Below are 19,039 nucleotides of genomic sequence, written 5' to 3'. Positions count from 1 at the left end.
TTCCTTCTTAAATCGATTTATCTTTTACATATTAATACAAAATTATATAAATCTTACATTTCACATTAGCACCTCGGGCACATGGCTCCCACTGGCCACCGCCTGTGGTCATTTAGGCTAGCATGTTTACTCTAGTCATCAGGATGAACCACCTGTCTTCGTGGGAGTTTCTTTTTCTCGCAGACTTCACCTTTTCCCTTCAGAGTCTGCCACATAGCATTTCATATCACAATGGGGGGTAATTTACCCACCTTTCTCCTACATGCCTGGCAATCTTGCTCAGGTACATTTTTTGTCAAGTCCTTTTTACTTTTGCTATACTCCCATAGCTGTATTTCATTAACTTATTGCAGATCCAATTCTTTTAAACAAGAAAACCCTTCAATGTAATAATAATAATAATAATTTAGCATTTATATAGCGCTACGAACCCTCAGGTATCAGAGCGCTGCTTATTATTGCCCACAGTGTGTGGCGCTCATTTATCGACCTCGGAAGGATGAAAGGCTGAGTTTGGCCCTGTCAGGATTCGAACCTTCATCAGCAGCTCTGCACAGATGTCAAAGCAAGCACTCTACTCGCTGTGCTATCTGACCGGCTTGTAACATTTATACTTCTTTTTGGTCTCAGAATTAGCCATTTCTCCTAAGGCATTATATGTATTCGGTTTCCCAGGCCCACTGCATGTGTTTTCTGAAACAACAAACCAAACTGCAAGTGCGCCGGGGCTGCAATATTTTAAAAAAAACTGTTCCAAACAAATAGCACTTGGGGTGCCAGGAGGGAGGATGGTTAATCTTTTCAGGGTGTTATTCTTTAATTCCTCTAATTGTGCACAGTTAGTGTAACCTCAAATCTCACTCGGATATAGTAGTGACATTGAACCCACCTTGGACATGTACACTTCTAAACAAATAAAAATGAAATGCAAGTACCGAATTTGTAATGAAATCTTACAAAACCTCTGATCCATAGTTTAGCTTTCTCTGTGATGATTTTCATATAGCCGCTTGCTAAGGCTACTTGAGCCTGTCTTTCCCAGTGATGATAGGGCCTACCATGATGAGAAGCAGTGCTCTGATTATCACCGAAGGCTCCATGCTCTGCTGTTGCCTGCAATCTCCGATAACGATGCTGGAAACCATTTAAAAATGGCCAGAAGAACTTGATGCACCCAGAAGCAGCCTCTGACCAGCTGCAAGGTGATTGGTTGGGAGCACCTGAAGAGGAGATGCACTCAACAAGCTGGGAGATAAAGCCGGCCCATTCCAAAGGCCGCTTCCTAAGGCTACTTCAGCTTGTATTGCCATGTGTAGCCATGCTGGCCATGATGCAAGATGAAAATGCAGCCCGCTCAATAGTAAATTCAGCCACTGCCCTGTCGCCGCTAAAGATCCATGTGACACAAGAGCAAGGTAAGAGGAACCTTTGCCCCACCCTCTCTAGCTATTGCTTGCACCACTGTGTTCAATATCTTAACTTTAGATGTTCCCCTCCCAGCCCCAACACCATTCCTATCCATTTTACATGTGGTGAAATGCGCCAAGCAATATCTTGCACTGTATTTACCCCGCGCTATGAGTGGTAACATCCACATACACAGCCCTCCAACTCGAGCGCATAAGATAATTGATGACTGCTGTCAGCGCTGGCCGATCTCAAGATTACCTTCCAAACAGGCTCATGTACGTCCCAAATGCAATACTATGGTGTGCAACTACACCAACCTCACCACGTCAGAATCTAACAGCCTAATGCTACCAGTATGCACTGAACTGCACTCGCTCAGCTGTCAGGCTCTGCTTTTCTATCTTGACTGCCTTGCACAAGCTTTGCTGGGTCTCTCTCCCAAATCTAGCACATCAACTGCACTGCAAATAATTACAGTCCCAGTGGCGCTGAATCCCTCTGTGAAAGTCCTACCCCTTCCACTCACCGCCGATTCACATACTGGCTTGGTATCTCCCATAAATACTGCAGCAGCATGTCTGACCAACTCAATCCTAAAAGTGTGATGCTGTTCGCTACTGCAGCCCCTAGCAGTCACCCTCTTCTGCATTCCTTCCATATGCATGCAACTCCCACACCCCCATGCCCTACAACCCACCCAGTTCCCCCAAAAGAAATGAAAACTGTCTGCTGCTCACCACTCCAGAAACGTCAATAGTTCTCTCCCAGCCTATAACCCTCACTCACAAAAAGAACACCAAAACTACCAGCTACGATCCAACACAACACCTGGCCTGGGCTAGAGGATGTTTTCTCACTATCATCTCCAGACCACTTATGGGACCACCAGATTGGCTAGATTAGGCCTTTGGACCCGATCTTCACCACCACGCCTCAAAGCTCAACAGTCGCCATCTGACTCCTGTCCTGTCCCCCCTTCCAGTCAAACACAGGAACTAAATGTGTCTTAATCAATGTGAGATCCTTAAGTGCACACAGTATAGATATCTATGACCTTATCCTTGAACACCACTTGGATTATTAGCCACCACTGAATCCTGGCCTCATGATGCCTCTGGCTTTTCCCAGCTATCCCGGCCAATTACATGATATTCAGGACAGACCGCCTCAACACTATAGGCAGAGGCGATGCCATCCTTGCAAAATCCTCCCTGCAGATTAGGCTGTTTACAGTACCCACTATCCCAGGGTATGAAATGCTACTGTTGAAGCTTACCACTGACCCTCTAAGCACCTTCAATCTGCTCCTTATCTACAGGAAACCAGGTCCCAGCTGTCCCGACCTTGACATCTCGCTATTAACCACTCCCTTCATGAAATACTTGATCGAATGCATCATTCTGGGTGACCTCAACCTAGGATACAACGTTGCCCTAGACCCCCCAAAGTCACACACACTTACAGAAGCACTCAAAGACATGAACCTCAACCAATTGATAGATGCACTCGTTGTAAGGATATATATGGGGTTTTATTGCCAACATGCAACATGAAGCATGGAAATGCAGCCAGGCCCAGTTTTTAAAACTGCAGGCATTATTTTTAAAAGCAATTAGTTGATTGCCAGTATGCAATATATAAGTGCAGCCATTTCAAGATAGATGCACAGCTGTTTTCAGTAACAGCCAGCATGCCATTTTTCAGAACATTTAGAAAAATGAAGAGGTGCACATTTTTATAAATTGTATATTTTCTTGTGTGCAAACTGCATGAGAAATACATAACTGATTAACCTTGTACTAACTCCATTCCTAATATACTAATTTTAACCCATAACATTATAATGCAGTTTTTGGTGCACAATGAAATGCATTCTATGTTTGTACGTGCACAGTTTGAAATTCATTTTTCCATGAAGAGATGCACATTCAGTTTATGTAAGCGTTTTTATTTTCTCTTGTGGAGAGCAGAAATATGCACCAGCAGTAAAAGGAAGACAGAAACAGTTGCTTTGCAAAAGAAATCTTCATTGTCTTGAAAAACAAAGGCTGGTACAGGGCACATTCTTGTTTTTCTGATTGGTGGGGATTGTAGGTGGATACGCCACGTCAACAGAGGGCTGACTTAGAGTTTTCTTAAGGAATGAATGGGAGGGAGGATTCAGTTTGTGCTGGGCAGAGAGACGGACAGTACCACAGCTGATGAACTCCATGTGGGTCAGAGCACTAACTACGAACCTAAACAGCTGGCAGCTTCCCACACATGCAAAGGAGTTTGGCACTGGGTCTGCAAAAACAGCGAGGTCGGAGGGGGACTTCAGATTTCACTGACCTTGGTGAGTTAGTATCAAGTGAGGAAAGCTGAAAGAATGTGAGTTGATACAATGTATTGGTAGTGCAGGGAGCTTAAGAAAAATGAAAATACTGTTTGTTTATTTCTCTCTATGTTCAAAATGCTTAAAACTAAATTTGTTTTTGCAACATGCCTGTTTGTTTCTGTTCTCGTTTATATTTTGCAGGTGATGCTGTAATAATCATGTGGTAAGATGTATTGCTGTTATAATTGTCATTTAATACAGAGTGTACCAGCAAAAAGACTGAGACTTTGGTGTCTTAATAAGTGCCTTAATAAGGGCATGGCTGCCTCCAAAACTGGGTCTGGGTCCTGGTTCCCTGAATGGGAAATTACCGGGCAATTCCGAGTTTGGAGGTCCCGGTAATTCCTCCCTCAGTGAACCCGGCCCGGACCTTCCCCATTCCCATTTGAGCCCCCATAGGGCTCAATGGGAATGGGCGCGGGAGCTAACAACGGGCCGATTATGACTGGCCCATTGTTAGCTCCCTGGTCCCCTCGCGGGACCCGGTAAGGACGTCTGGTAAACCAGACGTCCACATCGGGTCCAGCGAGGGAACCTCGTAATATTGCAGAATGGGTTTAACGGGCCCGCCACCATTAGCGGCACTCGTTAACCCATTCCGCAATACTTATAATAGGGCCCATAGATTACTGGATTTACATAAACCAGTAATACCAACCACAAACCATAGGTGGTGTTCTGAACAAACTCATTGGGTTCTCTGAAGTGTGATAAGTTTGGGGGTTCTCTACAGATGACCAAATGACATTCTAATAGAGAGGAAAGGTTTGTTTTATGATAGGGTTGTAGTATAAAAACCATGCTCACCACTATACATCAAAAATAAGGTAATCCTGAAAATACCGCAGAGAAAGATACCATTTAAATTACCACCAACACAAGCTAATAATAAATAATCACCAAAATAGAGTAATACCAAACTATCTCTAAAGGTAAGGCCTGTTTACCGCCAATTTACCACCAAAATATTAGGGTAAGAAAAATACCACCAAATCTTGAATTTACCACAATAAGACAAAACCTCCTACAAATGCATCATTCTGGGGGACCTCAACCTAGGATACAACACTGTCCTAGACCCCCAAAGTCACAACACTTACAGAAGCACTCAAAGATATGAGCCTAAACCAATTTATAGATGCACTCACATACTCCAAAGGTTGCACCTTAGACTGGATTCTTACTGCCAATCCAACTATCAACATCTCAGCCATTGATCCAGTCGTCTGTTCTGTCCACTTCCTCATACAGTTTACTCGTATCCGAGCCAAGCTCCACAAACATCTTGCCATCAGACTGAACCCTATTCAAGTACCGAACACCTGGAACTTGACGCACAAGTCTCTGAGACCCACTCTCCTAGCAACGCTCAGTTCAAATACCCAAACTCTGACTCACGCTCTACTGGACCTCATCAACCAATTCCATGCATGCCTGCTCAAGACCCTCGCCCGACATGTCCCAATAAAAAATACAATTCCTAAACCTCACAAGCCTAAACATACCTGTTTCTCTGAGGACCTTGTGATCCTACGCAGAAATAAAGGATCCCTTGAGCATCTAACCAAACAACACCCCTGCACTAGCAACTGCACAGCCCTCCCAACAGTGACCCATACTTTTAAGAAAGCAATAGATGCCAGCAAATCAAACTGCTACAATGTTAGAATAGCCAATGCTAGCTCCAATACAAAATCATTGTTCTCCATCCTTAGAGAATTGGAAACTCCCATCCCGGCTACTGCTGGATCTCAGGCAGAAAATGCCTTGTGCACCAAAATACAGGATGCCCTGTTGCATACAATGTTGACACTACTACTCAAGATCAACACCCCCCTCCACCCACCCTCCTATTAAACACAGTGGGAAACACACTCTGCTGACTCACCCTTTTACGTTCTGCAAAGTCACGCCAGAGCAAGTGCTTACCACCAGTCAAGCGTTAAAAACCTCTGATTGTAAAGTTGAACTTTGCTCTGCCTACACTGTTAAACTATGTTTGCCTATGCTGGCACCTATCATCACTGAGTTTGCCATCACCTCCTTCACTACCAGCTGTGTGCCTTCCAGCATAAAATCTGCCTGGATCTCTCCACTCCTTAAGAAACCCTTGCTAGACCCCACTATCCCTACTAACTACTGCGCCATCAACACCATACGCTTCTTACTTACAAATTTGGACTGTCCGGCCTATGCTCAAGTACAACTTTTCTTGGAACAGAACCACCTGCTGGTAACTGACAGTCAGGGTTTCGTCCTAAGCATAGCACTGAAACTGTGTTGCTGGACTTTAAAAACTAAATGGACAATCTCTGAGATTCTGGTAACTTGCCCATCCTACACTGCTTGGATCAAATTCCTTCTCAGTGAGTGCACAACCAGAGTATTCCTTGGGGAATCGTCTGCTTACCGGATCCTTGCCTCTCTAAGTGTTAAGCAAGCATCTTGTCTTTTTCCCACACTTTACAACACCTACACAATCCCCTCTTCGATCTCCTTGATTCCAGTGTTATAATTTACACCAAATTTGCGGATGACATGCAAATACTCATTCCTATCACAGGTGATCAGTCCTGAGACTATGCCACTATCAGCTCAGTCTACAGCACAATTCAAACCTGAATGGCCATCCATAATTTGTGCTTAAAAGACAACAAAACTGAGCTCCTTATTTTGGGCTCCCATACTGCCTCAAACATCTGGAAGCCTCCGTTCTGTACTTTGCATTGATTACACAACCATCCCCATCTTGAAGGATATCAAAACATTAGGGGTCTGCCTGGAAGCAGACTTATCCATGACCAGGCATATCAATGCATAAGCATCCTCCATGGTCTACACTGCACAGATCATTTCGTTGAGCAGGCAATTCCTTTCACTGAGTAACAGTCTCATACTCACACAAGCACTGATCCCCACTAAACTTGACTATTGTAATGTTCTTCTCATGGTAACCAGTGCTGCCAACATGTCCTAACTGAAATGACTACAAAACAAGGAACTGCAAACAGCCCTGGGTCTAAAACATTCCAATCATATTACATCAACCAGATGTGAAACCCACTGGCTCTCAATCAAAGCACGGGTTGACTTCAAAACTCTATCGCTCACCGGTGTCTCTACAAAGAGGCTCCCCTTTACCTCAACAACTGCTTTTCTCAAAATATCCCCACAAAGGCGTTAAGATCCAGCTCCAGCACCCTGCTGACCACCCCCTGCTTTAAGAACAATAGAGCCAGAGGAATCAGCTTTTGCGTCACAGCCCCAGCGCTTTGGAACTCATTACCACCTCCCATCAGAAACAAATAATCCTACACTTCCTTCAAGAAACTTGTCAAAACCTGGTTGCTCGATAAATATGACTACTCCATCATTGACTCTATTAACTTTACTGTTTGCACTATCCAACCTGCTATGTACCTAACACAGTGGTACCCTTGGTTCTGGGTGTAGTCACAAATGTCAAAAATAAAATAAATACATACATAAATAAATAAATATGAGAAGCTCATTTTCCATTCTTGGCAAACGTCAGGCCACACTAACAGTATAAATCCACTAGAGCAATTCTTCTCCATTTAGGTGCCAAGTGCAGCTATATTTCCTCTTCCCAAAGGCCATTATTATGGTTGTATTCATATTTAGTTTTAGCCCATTGTTTCTAAAGTAATCATCTGCATACTGTAGACTTTGCTGCAGGCACCCTGGAGTCAAATCTAACAGTGCTGTAACATCAGCATATAATAGTCAAATATAGGTAGTCTTTTTCAAAGCTGGGGGAAAGACTCTTCAGTCACTAGATAAAAGGTGGTTAAAATCTGTCAAAATAAGAGGAATAAAGGTGGTGCCAACTAATCATCTTTGTTTTACCGCTTTTTTTTCCACAAAATCCAGGGAGAAACTGCCCGCTAATGTGCATAGCACCACTGCATACATATTTGCATAGGAGACTTGAATTATATCTAAAAGACTTACAGGGACATTGAGCAGTACCATTTATTCTGTAGTCCATCTCTATCAACTGAATCAAACGCCTTCTCTAGATCCAGAAAGGGAACGTGTAGCTTCCCCGCTCTAACCAGACAATATTTTTCTATTAGGCATTCAAGACAAAACTATGTTATAGTGTAGAGAAGCCCTTTCAAAAACCTGATTGGGATGCATCCAGAATATTATTTGAGATACTCCCATTCTCAAGTCTGTGCATTAAACATGTATAAAACATCTTACTTGCCATATCTATGAGTGAGATCTGGCTGTAATTGTAATATTAAGCTGCGTGCTGCTCCATGACTTTGGTGTAACTCCCACCTGGGAAATAGTATTAAAGAGGCAAGACAGGATAGAGGCACACCAGTTGCAACACCATTTGAAAATATCAGAACGACGGCCATCCAGGCCTGCTGCTTTACCATCGGGCATATGTTTAATACTTAACACAATTTCCTCCCTGGAGAAGACACTATCTTTACCCCAGTAGGGCTTAAGTGTATTTGCTTTAGCCCACCCCCAGGTCAAAATAAAGTTTGTCAAACTGTTTATCCACCTATCTAGTGTAATAGTACTTTGACAAATCAACTTCTGGGGTGCCAGTGGTCCATGGGTGAATATTGGCTTCTTAACCATCAATCAGGCCCAGAACTCTAATACACCAGAAGGAATATGAACAGATTGGAATAACAAACAAATTGTAAAACTCATTGTCCAATGTTGGTAATGTCGACGGAACGGCAGGCTTAACTTCCGAAAGGTTGTGGATCGTTGGTTAGTTGAAAAGTGAAAATACAATTATTACCCAATGATAAAAGGGACTGTCCAGTCAAGGTTGTATCAAAAATATCTACTTCGTTTATATCACAACAGACAGTCTAACAATGCTGCGAAAAACAACCCACCCTGTAAGGGAATGTAGAGAACAGGCATTTTCAAGGAAGAAAAAGGGATGCACTCTGGATACTTACAGGTGGGTTGTCAGTATGCTTAATAACCTCAACAGTTTAATTTTACTTGGCTTCAGCACAAAGAAACAATGGGTCTAGGGGCCTTCTGGGAAGAACCAGTGGGGGGGGAAGAAACACAATGACCTTTGTGCTGTAGATGTTCTTGAAGTTCAACAGTTTGATTCTGCTTCAGGACCCTTTGCAGGCTTCTGTGACAGAGTTCGACACGGGAGTCAACTGCGGGTATCAGGCAGCAAGATGGTTCAGCGAGCGATGCTGGATGGATGGCTGCAGACTGGCCTACGTGGTGGCTCGGGTCAGGAATAGTTGTCTCAATGCTTACCAACAGTTATTAAAAACTGGTCGAGAAGACTCAGGTGTCTTGAAGCAACGGCAGCTTGACAATGGTCAGCGTTGCCATGGGTTGCAAATCGAGAAACGCGACTGGCTTGAAAATATCCTTTAAGGTATATGTTGGTAGATGCTCATCAAGGCACTTCTACCATCTTCTTCAATGGGCTTGTCCAGTCCGTTAAGGTGGACAGCCTACAGCTGTGGAGTGTATTGCAGGCAGCTGCCTTGTCCTTTGTTGTAGGTTCAGAGACATTCTGGCAGTTCCTATCCAGGAAGTATTTTTCAGAGCTTAGCAGGGCCCGCTGTGTGCTGGCTTGGTACTGGTTCTGGAGTGGCTGGAGGGCCCTCTGAATTCTGTATCTCCCTCTGTTCCCTGGGAGATGTTTATGGCGGGGAAATAGCTTCCCTCTTTGGATATTCTAGATTTCCTTCACTGGCAGAATATTTAAGGCAGCCTGTACTTTCGGCCAGCGTCCAAGAATGAGTTCTTCTTTCTGCTTCTGGGGAAGTCTTCATATGATCTGCCAAAAAAGGGGCTCGGCCGCATTTAAAGCCAACTTGGCCACAGTGATTGGTGTAGGCTACGCCTACCTTAGTGAACCAATCCAACAATCTACTGTGTGCATGATGTCTGAACCAGAGTGCCTTGCAACAGGAAAGGTAAGGGGGTGAAAACAGGAACAAGATGTGCCCCAGAACTAAAATGGCAGTATCCTTCTTTTAGCAGAAAGAGCTCTGGGCTCACTCCCTTATGATCGTAAGTCCCACCCATCTTCCTGTCTGTTGTTTTCAATGAGTCTCTCTGGTTAATGGTTCTCCCTGTGTGGTGCCTGTTAAAGCGGCAGGTCCCCCTTGAAACTGTGGCAGGACCAGACTCTCTGACTCCTGCAAACCACATTCTCCTACCTTATGAATGTGGTCCACCTAGTGGGTGGCCTACTGTAAACAATAGTCCCAGACCTAACAGTTCACTGTTATAGAAACTGAGGCTGTAAGCTGGCTAAATCTTGACACTGTTACATATGATAGGTTGTTGGGTTTCCTGTCTCTTTTGTTAACCTCGGCAGCCAGGCCCAATGTGGGACTGTTTGAAGTACACTATATTGGTATGTTAATCGATCCCACCAGCTGCAAGGCCTAACAAAAGGGCAAGGCAGATCCATGGAGCCTTTGTTAGTTAATCAGGCTGCCCAAAGCATTGGGAAGTTTGGTCCAACCCCTTTCTCGAGATGACATAATGCACTCCTGGCTTTCACATTCCAACTAAATATGACAGGGCAGACTGTCTGTGGGCTGTGTCTACCCAGACTACACAGGTCTATGAGTTTGTCATTGTGTGAGCATAGGGAAATGTGTGTGGATTAGCCCCACACATTTTTTTGAGGTTGGTCTACCAACATTGCATTTATTTATACATTTTTAAAAAAGCCCAGGCGAGCGGACGCCCACAATGTGGATGGTCAAATATCTCAGAAGTACCTTCAGTAATCTCCATTGGGCTTCAAAGCCTTTAGCAACCAGCACCCAAAAATGTTTGCCGTCTTTCCTATGTACAATCTTCGCCAAAAGGTCCCACTGCTTAATTGCATACTCTTTATTTGAATCACATAGCAGTTTTCTATACCCCCTCTTCAAATAGAAAAAATGACCAGAGGGTGCATTACCTTCCTTTGTTGCCTTATCTAATAACCTTTTCTCAACTGTGAATTGCAAATCGAACCAGGGGCATCCCTGGCCCTACTCATCTTTAGAAATGCCTGATCAAAATTTGAGGGGATATGAATCACCTTTAGCATTCCATTAATAGTTTCATACGTTTTGATCACTACATTCCCATGTAGATGATTCTGCTCAATGTTTTTTATAATGTTCTTTGCTTCGAGAAGTTGAGTTAAAGTAAAAAAAAAGGCCTTTGAACACTTGAGGAAGACCAATAGGCCTTAACAGGTAACGACTCTTGAGCAGCATGAGGGATGACTCAACGCAAGTCTGAGTAGGGATTGGTCACTACCTGGTCTGCTGAACACCATGAAATGATCTACCACAAGATCAAATAGCAGTCCACCAAGCAGAAGTCAAAAATAGATTTGTTGATTTAATTTTTAAACTGGGAGGGGTTATCTCCCTTAAAATGCCCATTAAGTTCGACTTTGGCAAACTCCTCCATGAAACACTCAAGCTTTCATCCTCATCCGTCCTGTCGTTTGCTTAATCCTTTCTCTGTGGAATACCACAAGCCTTCTCAAAGGTCCGTCTCCCTCTGTTTTTATTATCATCGGGCCCCAGCTTAGCATTAAAGTCAGTTATGGGTAGAGTATTTCTAGCCCTATTTCAGTTTGGTATTTCCTCAAGCAGAACGTTTAAGCAAATATAACAAATGTTAACTTTTTTGTGGGGGAGTAAACATTCAGTCATTCAGTATTGGTAGCTCATATAACCCATTAAGAGCAAGCAGGTCTATTGCCATACTCCTCTGGTGTTGAATATGACCCTACCTTGCTTAAAAGTCAGAGATCGTCGGACTAGTGTGATAATGCATCCCTCCAGTAAATGGCTGCTAACACTTATTGTTTCCAGATAAAATTGTATTCGGAATCTGTCCAACTCTTCTGTAAGCAGAACATACTTAAGTTTGTTATAAAAGTTACCCACTCCTTATCACCAACTTTATCTTTTAGCCGCACAATATTCTAGGAGATTATATTCAGAGTTAACCACACACTCCTATTTTTCAGTGCTACGGCTGTGTGTCGGAGTAGTTATGGCGCATACAAACCTTAACTGTACCTGAGCTTGCCTAGAGACATTTGAGGGGATACTTTTGTAGTAGAGGTCTTTTCTAAGGTCTGATATTTCCTTATCCAGTAAAAGAGGTGAGAAACTCTCTTCTGCTCACTTCCCTCCTCCAGGGTGAGCCAACATCCCTCATAATTGAGGCTTGAGATTAAAGAGTCATGTCAGGAGTCATGAAGATGAAAACATTTAGCATTCACATCAAGAGAGAGAGAGCAGTTCCCATGGTAGTTAATGATTATCTCCACTGCATAATACAAGTCCCAAGAGAATAATGATTAAAACGCATACGGACACTGAACCCCCACAAAACATGCAGTTAGATCAAATCTGAAACGATGCATCAATCTTAAAAGAGATTTCAGTCATGCCCAAAATCTTGTGTAAGGCATTTAACAAAGCCCTCTTGTAAGAGTTTGTATTCCCATTGGTCATTCCCTTAAAAGGACAGATTACATTCACTTTATTCCAGTTCTATAGTGAATCTCTTGGTTTTGTTCTAATTGCAGGCACTGTAAATGCTTGGTTGGTAGCTCCAAGTCCAAATGCAGACATGTCTTAGCTCTGCAGGGCACCAGTGAGCTTGCAATGCCCTGAAGTACCTGGGCGACCTAATGTGCCCCTTCATGGTTGTTAATCGTCATCACTCTAGGCACTTCAACTCGCTGACTAACTTGTAAAGTTGCCTCTTTTCCATTGCATGGTCTATAACCAGGCATGGGTGGAGTATCAAAAATTGGGTTTCATAGTTTGCCCTTCTTGTCTTTTTCAAGCACTTTGTTTAATTCAGCCCCTTCAAGCCTGGGCTTAATGTTAGACAAACTTTCTTTGTTATTAACTTTAGCTTTCCTTTCTTGATCTGCCATATCCCTAGAGGGTGAGAGCAGCCTATGACACATTTCTAATACAGATACCAGTTGGTTAATAATTCCAATGGTAGTTTCTCTGCCGGACTGTTCATCCATCCACTTTTTAATATCCTCAAGTCTGTTTTGTTAGCGCTGCCAACGCTTCTTCTACAGCCAAAAGATGAGTACAAATGTCAGGGAACCAGCAGTGAGAAGAGATTTGGTCAGTGCTTGGGTAATTTGCAACAAACAACACCTCGCAAGATGGAGAGACAATTTCAACATTGCTGCCCTCTCGGTCATGTAAAACCTCAGTACCAAGAAAGGTTAGACCATTTTCTTTGGTCCCTTTCAGTGGCCTTGCAACAGGAACATTTGTTGTATCCATAGAGTCCTTTATAACTGCTGAGCTTTTGGGATAGTAGAATACGCCTTCACAACTCGCTGTGCACTCCTATTCCCAGCTAAATTCTCTTCATGAGTGGATCTATAAAGTTTCTACATCTCCAGATGCATATTTATGTTCACCCATGGGCATTTTGTCAGAGAAGAAACTTTCCACTCGTTAGCTGGTAAAGAATCAGACGGCAAAGCCTTAGTAGGAGGAGACGGTAGAATTGGGTTCCTTGGATATCTCTCTTCATACATTCTATCTATTGAGTGTTCTAAGGCTTGTAGTAGGGACTTGTCAAATGGCGCAGCCTCAGTCTGCATGCCTATCTCCCTATGCGGCAGAGCCACAATAGTTGGAGAATTAGGCAGCGTGGCCTGAGTGTCTTGCTCAACTGACAAGGGAAATGTATTTGCTCCTCCAGGTGCTTAATCTTCACTTTGGTCTTTAAAGGCACCACCTTCAGCAGGGTTGTGAGATAAATTATGCCCCGTAGAGAGAAGCTGAAAGTGTATTACTAGATTAGTCTGCAGTCATGAGGATGCTGTATAGGGTAAGCTCTTTTCAAAAGGGACTCCACTGGCTCATTCCATGGGTAACGCAACATCATTTAAAGGTTCTGAGGGCCTCTGGCTCCTTCAGGTCCATTTAATAGAGTTCTGTCTGTCTGAGCCTAAATCGTATAGACTCTATTTCTGCAACTGCTTTGCCTGACTTGTTTCTCAGAGATCTGCTCATTCTAGTTCTTTCTATGCTACTGCATTGCAACTTGACCCCCATCATACTGGGGCTTTGCTTTGATTTGCTTTGGCACAAGAAGCCCAGTATCTGGGTTAGTGAAATAGCTGGAAAGTCAGCTATGGGCTGGAGAGTCAGCATAGGTATATGCATACAGCTCTGAGTCTCAGCCTAAACATCCCCAGGAATCCCCAGCAGCAATTTTTCAACTCCACACTTATCATTCACTCTCAACTCCTACAGATTTACGCCTGGCCCGACCAAACCAGACCAAAACACTTACTGCTATTTGGCATTGCAGGGCTTTCAGGGACCCCCAGCAGTTACCAACAGACTCCTCTCTGCAACCAGAGTCAATGGGGGTCCCCCAGGGTCCTGGCACCCAGCTCCCTCGAATCATTCATACCCTGCATGGGATAATGCACCAGGATAGAACACTGCGAAGCGCTGAGGAAGACAAGCCAGTCTGTGAAGCACAGAAAGCTGCTAAATTGCTAGAGGAAAAAACCCAAAGACATCCACGGGCATGAAGCTGCAACAGCACAAAGGTGAATAGTATGCTCACCAGCCAACCACTTCCAATACCAATTTCCATATACAACTTGTATTCATTAATGTGGATTCCCATACTCACAAACTAAGTCAAAGCTTGTGTGCTTCAATATCACCCCTTAGACACTCCACTAATATTGCAACAAAATGACTTCCGCTAGATCACCAGTCATGGTGTTACAGTGACGACACCCACAGCCTTGTTGGATCCCTATAATTCTAATATGTCATCTTGGCGGAGAAGTCAGCCATGTTCAATTATTAATGTAACAATAGTGGCCAATGTAATTCCTCATTTAACCCTGACTCTTGTGTTTTTAAATGGAAAATCCACTGTTGCTCTAGTCTATGTACTCTGTTGGTGATGGAAAAAGTATTCCTATCCATCTGTAACATGTCAATAATGGCCCATTCTAGATGTCTGAATGGCTGTTTTCAAGATAGTGATAAACCAAAGGCGCCAGCAACATTTTATTGCAAATTTAGATCTATGTTGATTTATACTGGTAGATATTTTGTGGGTAGTCATGCCAATATAAACTTTAAACAAGGGACAAATGATCATATAGATCACGTTCTTGGTGTTTCAATTGTTAAACGGAAATCATAGTATGCCTCCTTTTGGTTTATATTGGCCTAAGCCTAGTTGCTCCATGGGGAAAACCGCATTGCAAAGTTCTGAATGAGAATTGACTTCAAGAGCCATCTTGGAAAAAAGTCCTCCATCTTGGTTCTAACTTCTGCTCACTCTTCAGTAATGATTAGCAATGTTTTCAGCTGCTAGAGCAGTATCAACCTTTGAGCCTATGTCAACACTAGGGCTGGCAGAGCAGACTATTTGTCATGTTCAAACAAGACCTTGTAGTCAGAACAAACTCTCATTCAAAGTATTATCTATGTCTACACAACTCATCCTCCCACAAACAGTGTTATACAATGAATGTAAACTAATGTTGGGTGTTTTTGAAGGAATCCTGTGTACATTTCTGGAAATAGAATTTATTTAGAAAGCTAAAGATCCACACAGCTGACAACAACAAAGTTTGTCAGTATGTTTAAGGAACCTTGGAGCTAAAGGGAACTCCAATTTAAAGTGTTTTCTGTATCAATAGCCTCAGCCATATTCAAACATAAGAACTGAATGTTAGACAAACTAGAACTGTGTACCTTAACAATAAGCTATTGAATTTGTTTCTTGAAACTAGGATCAGCCTCAGCTGGATAACCAACATGACCCGACAGAACAAAGTTGCAACCATTGTATTTTGAAGACTGGAAAACACTTGAAGTATGTAAAGACAATATTGTTGTATGTGCCATGTGAACTGGGCACAAACCCAAATTTATAACCTATTAGTTTGGAGATGGGCTGAGCTAAGACCAGGACTGTTTATAAATACTGCATGTTTTGTGATGACCAGGACTCACTCCCCTCACAGTGTTTCTGATACGCACTGCGAGGTGCTGTGAACCAGATAGCTATCTGCTTTGATATTTTAACCTGTACAGAGTAAATCTTTGACTTCGTGACTGGCGGATCTAATTTTTGGTGGTACCAAGCCTCAATATTTGTTTGATCTTACAAGATGGCGCCCGAATAGGCACCCTCAAGATTGATGCCATCTCGTTGAAGATTTGACGCGGCTATCCAACCGGGATCGGAATGTGGGAAAGGAGGCCCCTTCTTGGATGTGACGCGACACCTCAACAGTACTGCACGGCCCAATCCCTGGACGATGAGCTCGTGGTCCGAAGCGGCATCTTGACGAACATCCCCATATCAAGGTGGGTATTTTTGCTGGAATCGCCAGCCGTGTCAATCCTCTGTAATCCGATCGCACCCTTCTTTGTCCTTTGAATCAGGTGAGTCATGCCCCAATTCCTAAGTATCCTGATATTTGATTTGGTGCATTGTCCTTGCGAGTACAATTATTGACCAGGTAACACCAGTAATCTGATATGCCTGAGAAATTGTCTGCCTGTTTCAGGGCATTATTCCGCAGAGACCGACAATCTTTGGAATTTGGCTGTCTGCCACCACAGGAGGGGTCGCCGGCATGTTCTATGTACTGTAAGCATGTCATTGGTTGTATAGTGTTCAATATTTGGCACAGACAAACTAGACATGCTTCCAAACTTCAGTGGCCAATCAATAGTAGCTTTGAGATTTCTTGCATAGAATATTTAGAATATATATTGTTAAAGAAAAAAGCTAGACCTGCAGCATTTGATGTATTACAAAATTGAAAAAAAGAAGCTATGCAGCAGCTTAAAAGTAGAGAGAAACATGCGCTCCGACATATGTCTAACCCTGAGAAAGCATTATTGTATGATCAACAAAAACAGAGTCAGTTAGAAATATGGATAGGGCTTTCCAACTTGACATTCAGAAAATATACCCATCTAGAGATTTCCATGCGTCAGATGAATTCATTGACAAGCTTTTAAATGAACAGAGGCCTGGTGCCACTGCGCCACCTCCTTATGTACCTATTCCTGTTATTTTACCTCTTCCTGCTGTAGCAATTCCTGCTCCTCCTATCGTTCCTCCTATTGCTCCTCTTCCTCCATTTATTGTTCATCCTCTTATTGTTGCTCCTCCACCTGTACCTCTACCTTTGCCTGCTGCTATGGGTTTGATATATTCGTCTTTTCCACCAGTGATAGCACCTTTGCTACCTAGTGTACAAGATTTGTGTACTCTTTCTCTTCCAAGTGGTTCTGTTCCGCTTGTAGTAGATAAGGGAGCAGAATCGAAAATTGTAACTCGTAATACAGTGTCTGAAGAAGGAAACCGAGATCTGAATGCATGAGCTAGACAGTGCATGGAGAAGGGAGAACAATCTGATGTTTTTGCTACACTCGCTAATCTAGAAGGTTTTCCTGAGAAAAATGTCTTTATTGAAGGGTTGGGAATTCATTTATCCTTAATGTGGCACAGACTGAATGATGTAGATCTACCACAAGGGTTTAGGGATCTGAATGTTTTAGCATATTCAAGAGATACTGCGGAGAAAGTATATGAGCACGTTGAGAGGGTTTTTGAGTATACAAGGGAGTTAGAAAGGTTACCGAATGTTCAAATAGATGGTGATAGTTTGGGCGTTATGTTTGTACAGAAACAGTTCCGTCCTCTTTGTAAATCGATGAGTGAAGAAACACAAATTTGCACAAGAGATGCACTTAGATGGATTTCAGACATGTTGATATCTCACATAGAAGTACATGACACGTATAGTCAGTATACGCCAGAAATGCAGAGGAAAGTGATACAGGTAATGGTAGAATACCTACAGGATGAATATATAAAAAGAAAGATTAGTTGTCCCGCAGAATTATTGAATATCTATAAGAGAGCTTTTTTGTCTGACACTCCTTCAGCTGCTTTAGCGCTCGATTTAGCTCTGTTGCTCAGTATGCGTTCAGAGTTGCCTACTTCTCAGTTGCCTATGAGAGAGGCTCCTCCGACATTTGTCCCTAAAGTTGAGGTCCCGGCTAATGCCACAACGGGTGTAGCCGCCTATGACATTGATGCACATTATGTATCACAGTTTGTTCACATCCCGTTATCAAGACAGGAAGTGAATACTATTAGACAATCTATCCCAGATATTAGAAAGAATACAACAGGGTTCTAGAAAGAAATGGAGTCTGTCTTGCAGTCGTCAGTATTTACTCTGGGTGACATAGATTTGTTATTTCATGGGATAATTTGGTGAGGCAAGAGAGAGAAAGGAAAGCTGGTGAGAGACCATAGAATAGTGACAAAACTGAAAACCTTAATTCCTGAGAGAAGGATTGTTTGGGACAAACTTACAGCTTGTGTCCAAGGAAAGTCTGAGAGTGCTACTGAATTATTTAATCGGTTTGAGAGTGCTACTGAATTATTTAATCGGTTTGAACAAGTATTTTCAGATTTTAGTGGACAAGATTTAAGCACAGAGTCTGGAAAACGATTACTTGTGGACAGATTTGTGCGTGGATTGTTACCTGACATCCAGTCACAAATTATGACTTCTGAGAGCGCTTGGCAAGCTAAGTCTCAGTCTGAAGTATTGCATATGGCTCAGTATTATGAAAACCGAGTCAATAATGAGAAGGAAAGGATTGAAAAGAAAAAGGGAGACTTGAAAACTAAGGTGTTGTTGCAACAGATTGTTAGAGGTCCTAGAGGGGGTAATACACAGTTTAGGGGACAGTATGTTCCACAAGGTAATGTGCCATTGGGTCCTGTACACGCGAACCAATGTGCTTATTGCAGACAAGAGGGTCATTGGCAAGCACAATGCCTGATCCTCCAGCAGAGGTTGAATAACACATATGGTATCATGGGTAGACGATCCAGAGGCCGCCCTGGGGCAGTGGGTCCTGGTAGAAGCCAGTTTTATCAGATTCCTCAGACCTTTTCGCAAGACTATCAGCCACCGAGTATGGATAATAGAAATATTTTTGATCATCCTTCCACTGCTTATCTCTCTGAAGACCTTTCCTTTGATGATATATTGTTTCGCTAGGAATGCCCAAAGCAGGGTGTGGAACCAACGCCTATTCCTGTTAATCAGAAAGGTCTCTGCGTTGAAATGATAGTGGGAAATAGGAAACATCTATTTTTGATAGATACAGGAGCACAGTAGTG

This window comes from Ambystoma mexicanum, chromosome 9 (assembly GCF_040938575.1).
Source record: "Ambystoma mexicanum isolate Mex_15411 chromosome 9, UKY_AmexF1_1, whole genome shotgun sequence".
Classification (NCBI taxonomy): Eukaryota; Metazoa; Chordata; class Amphibia; order Caudata; family Ambystomatidae; genus Ambystoma; species Ambystoma mexicanum.
The sequence above is the reverse complement of the archived record's forward strand: the minus strand, read 5'-3'. Positions refer to the sequence as shown.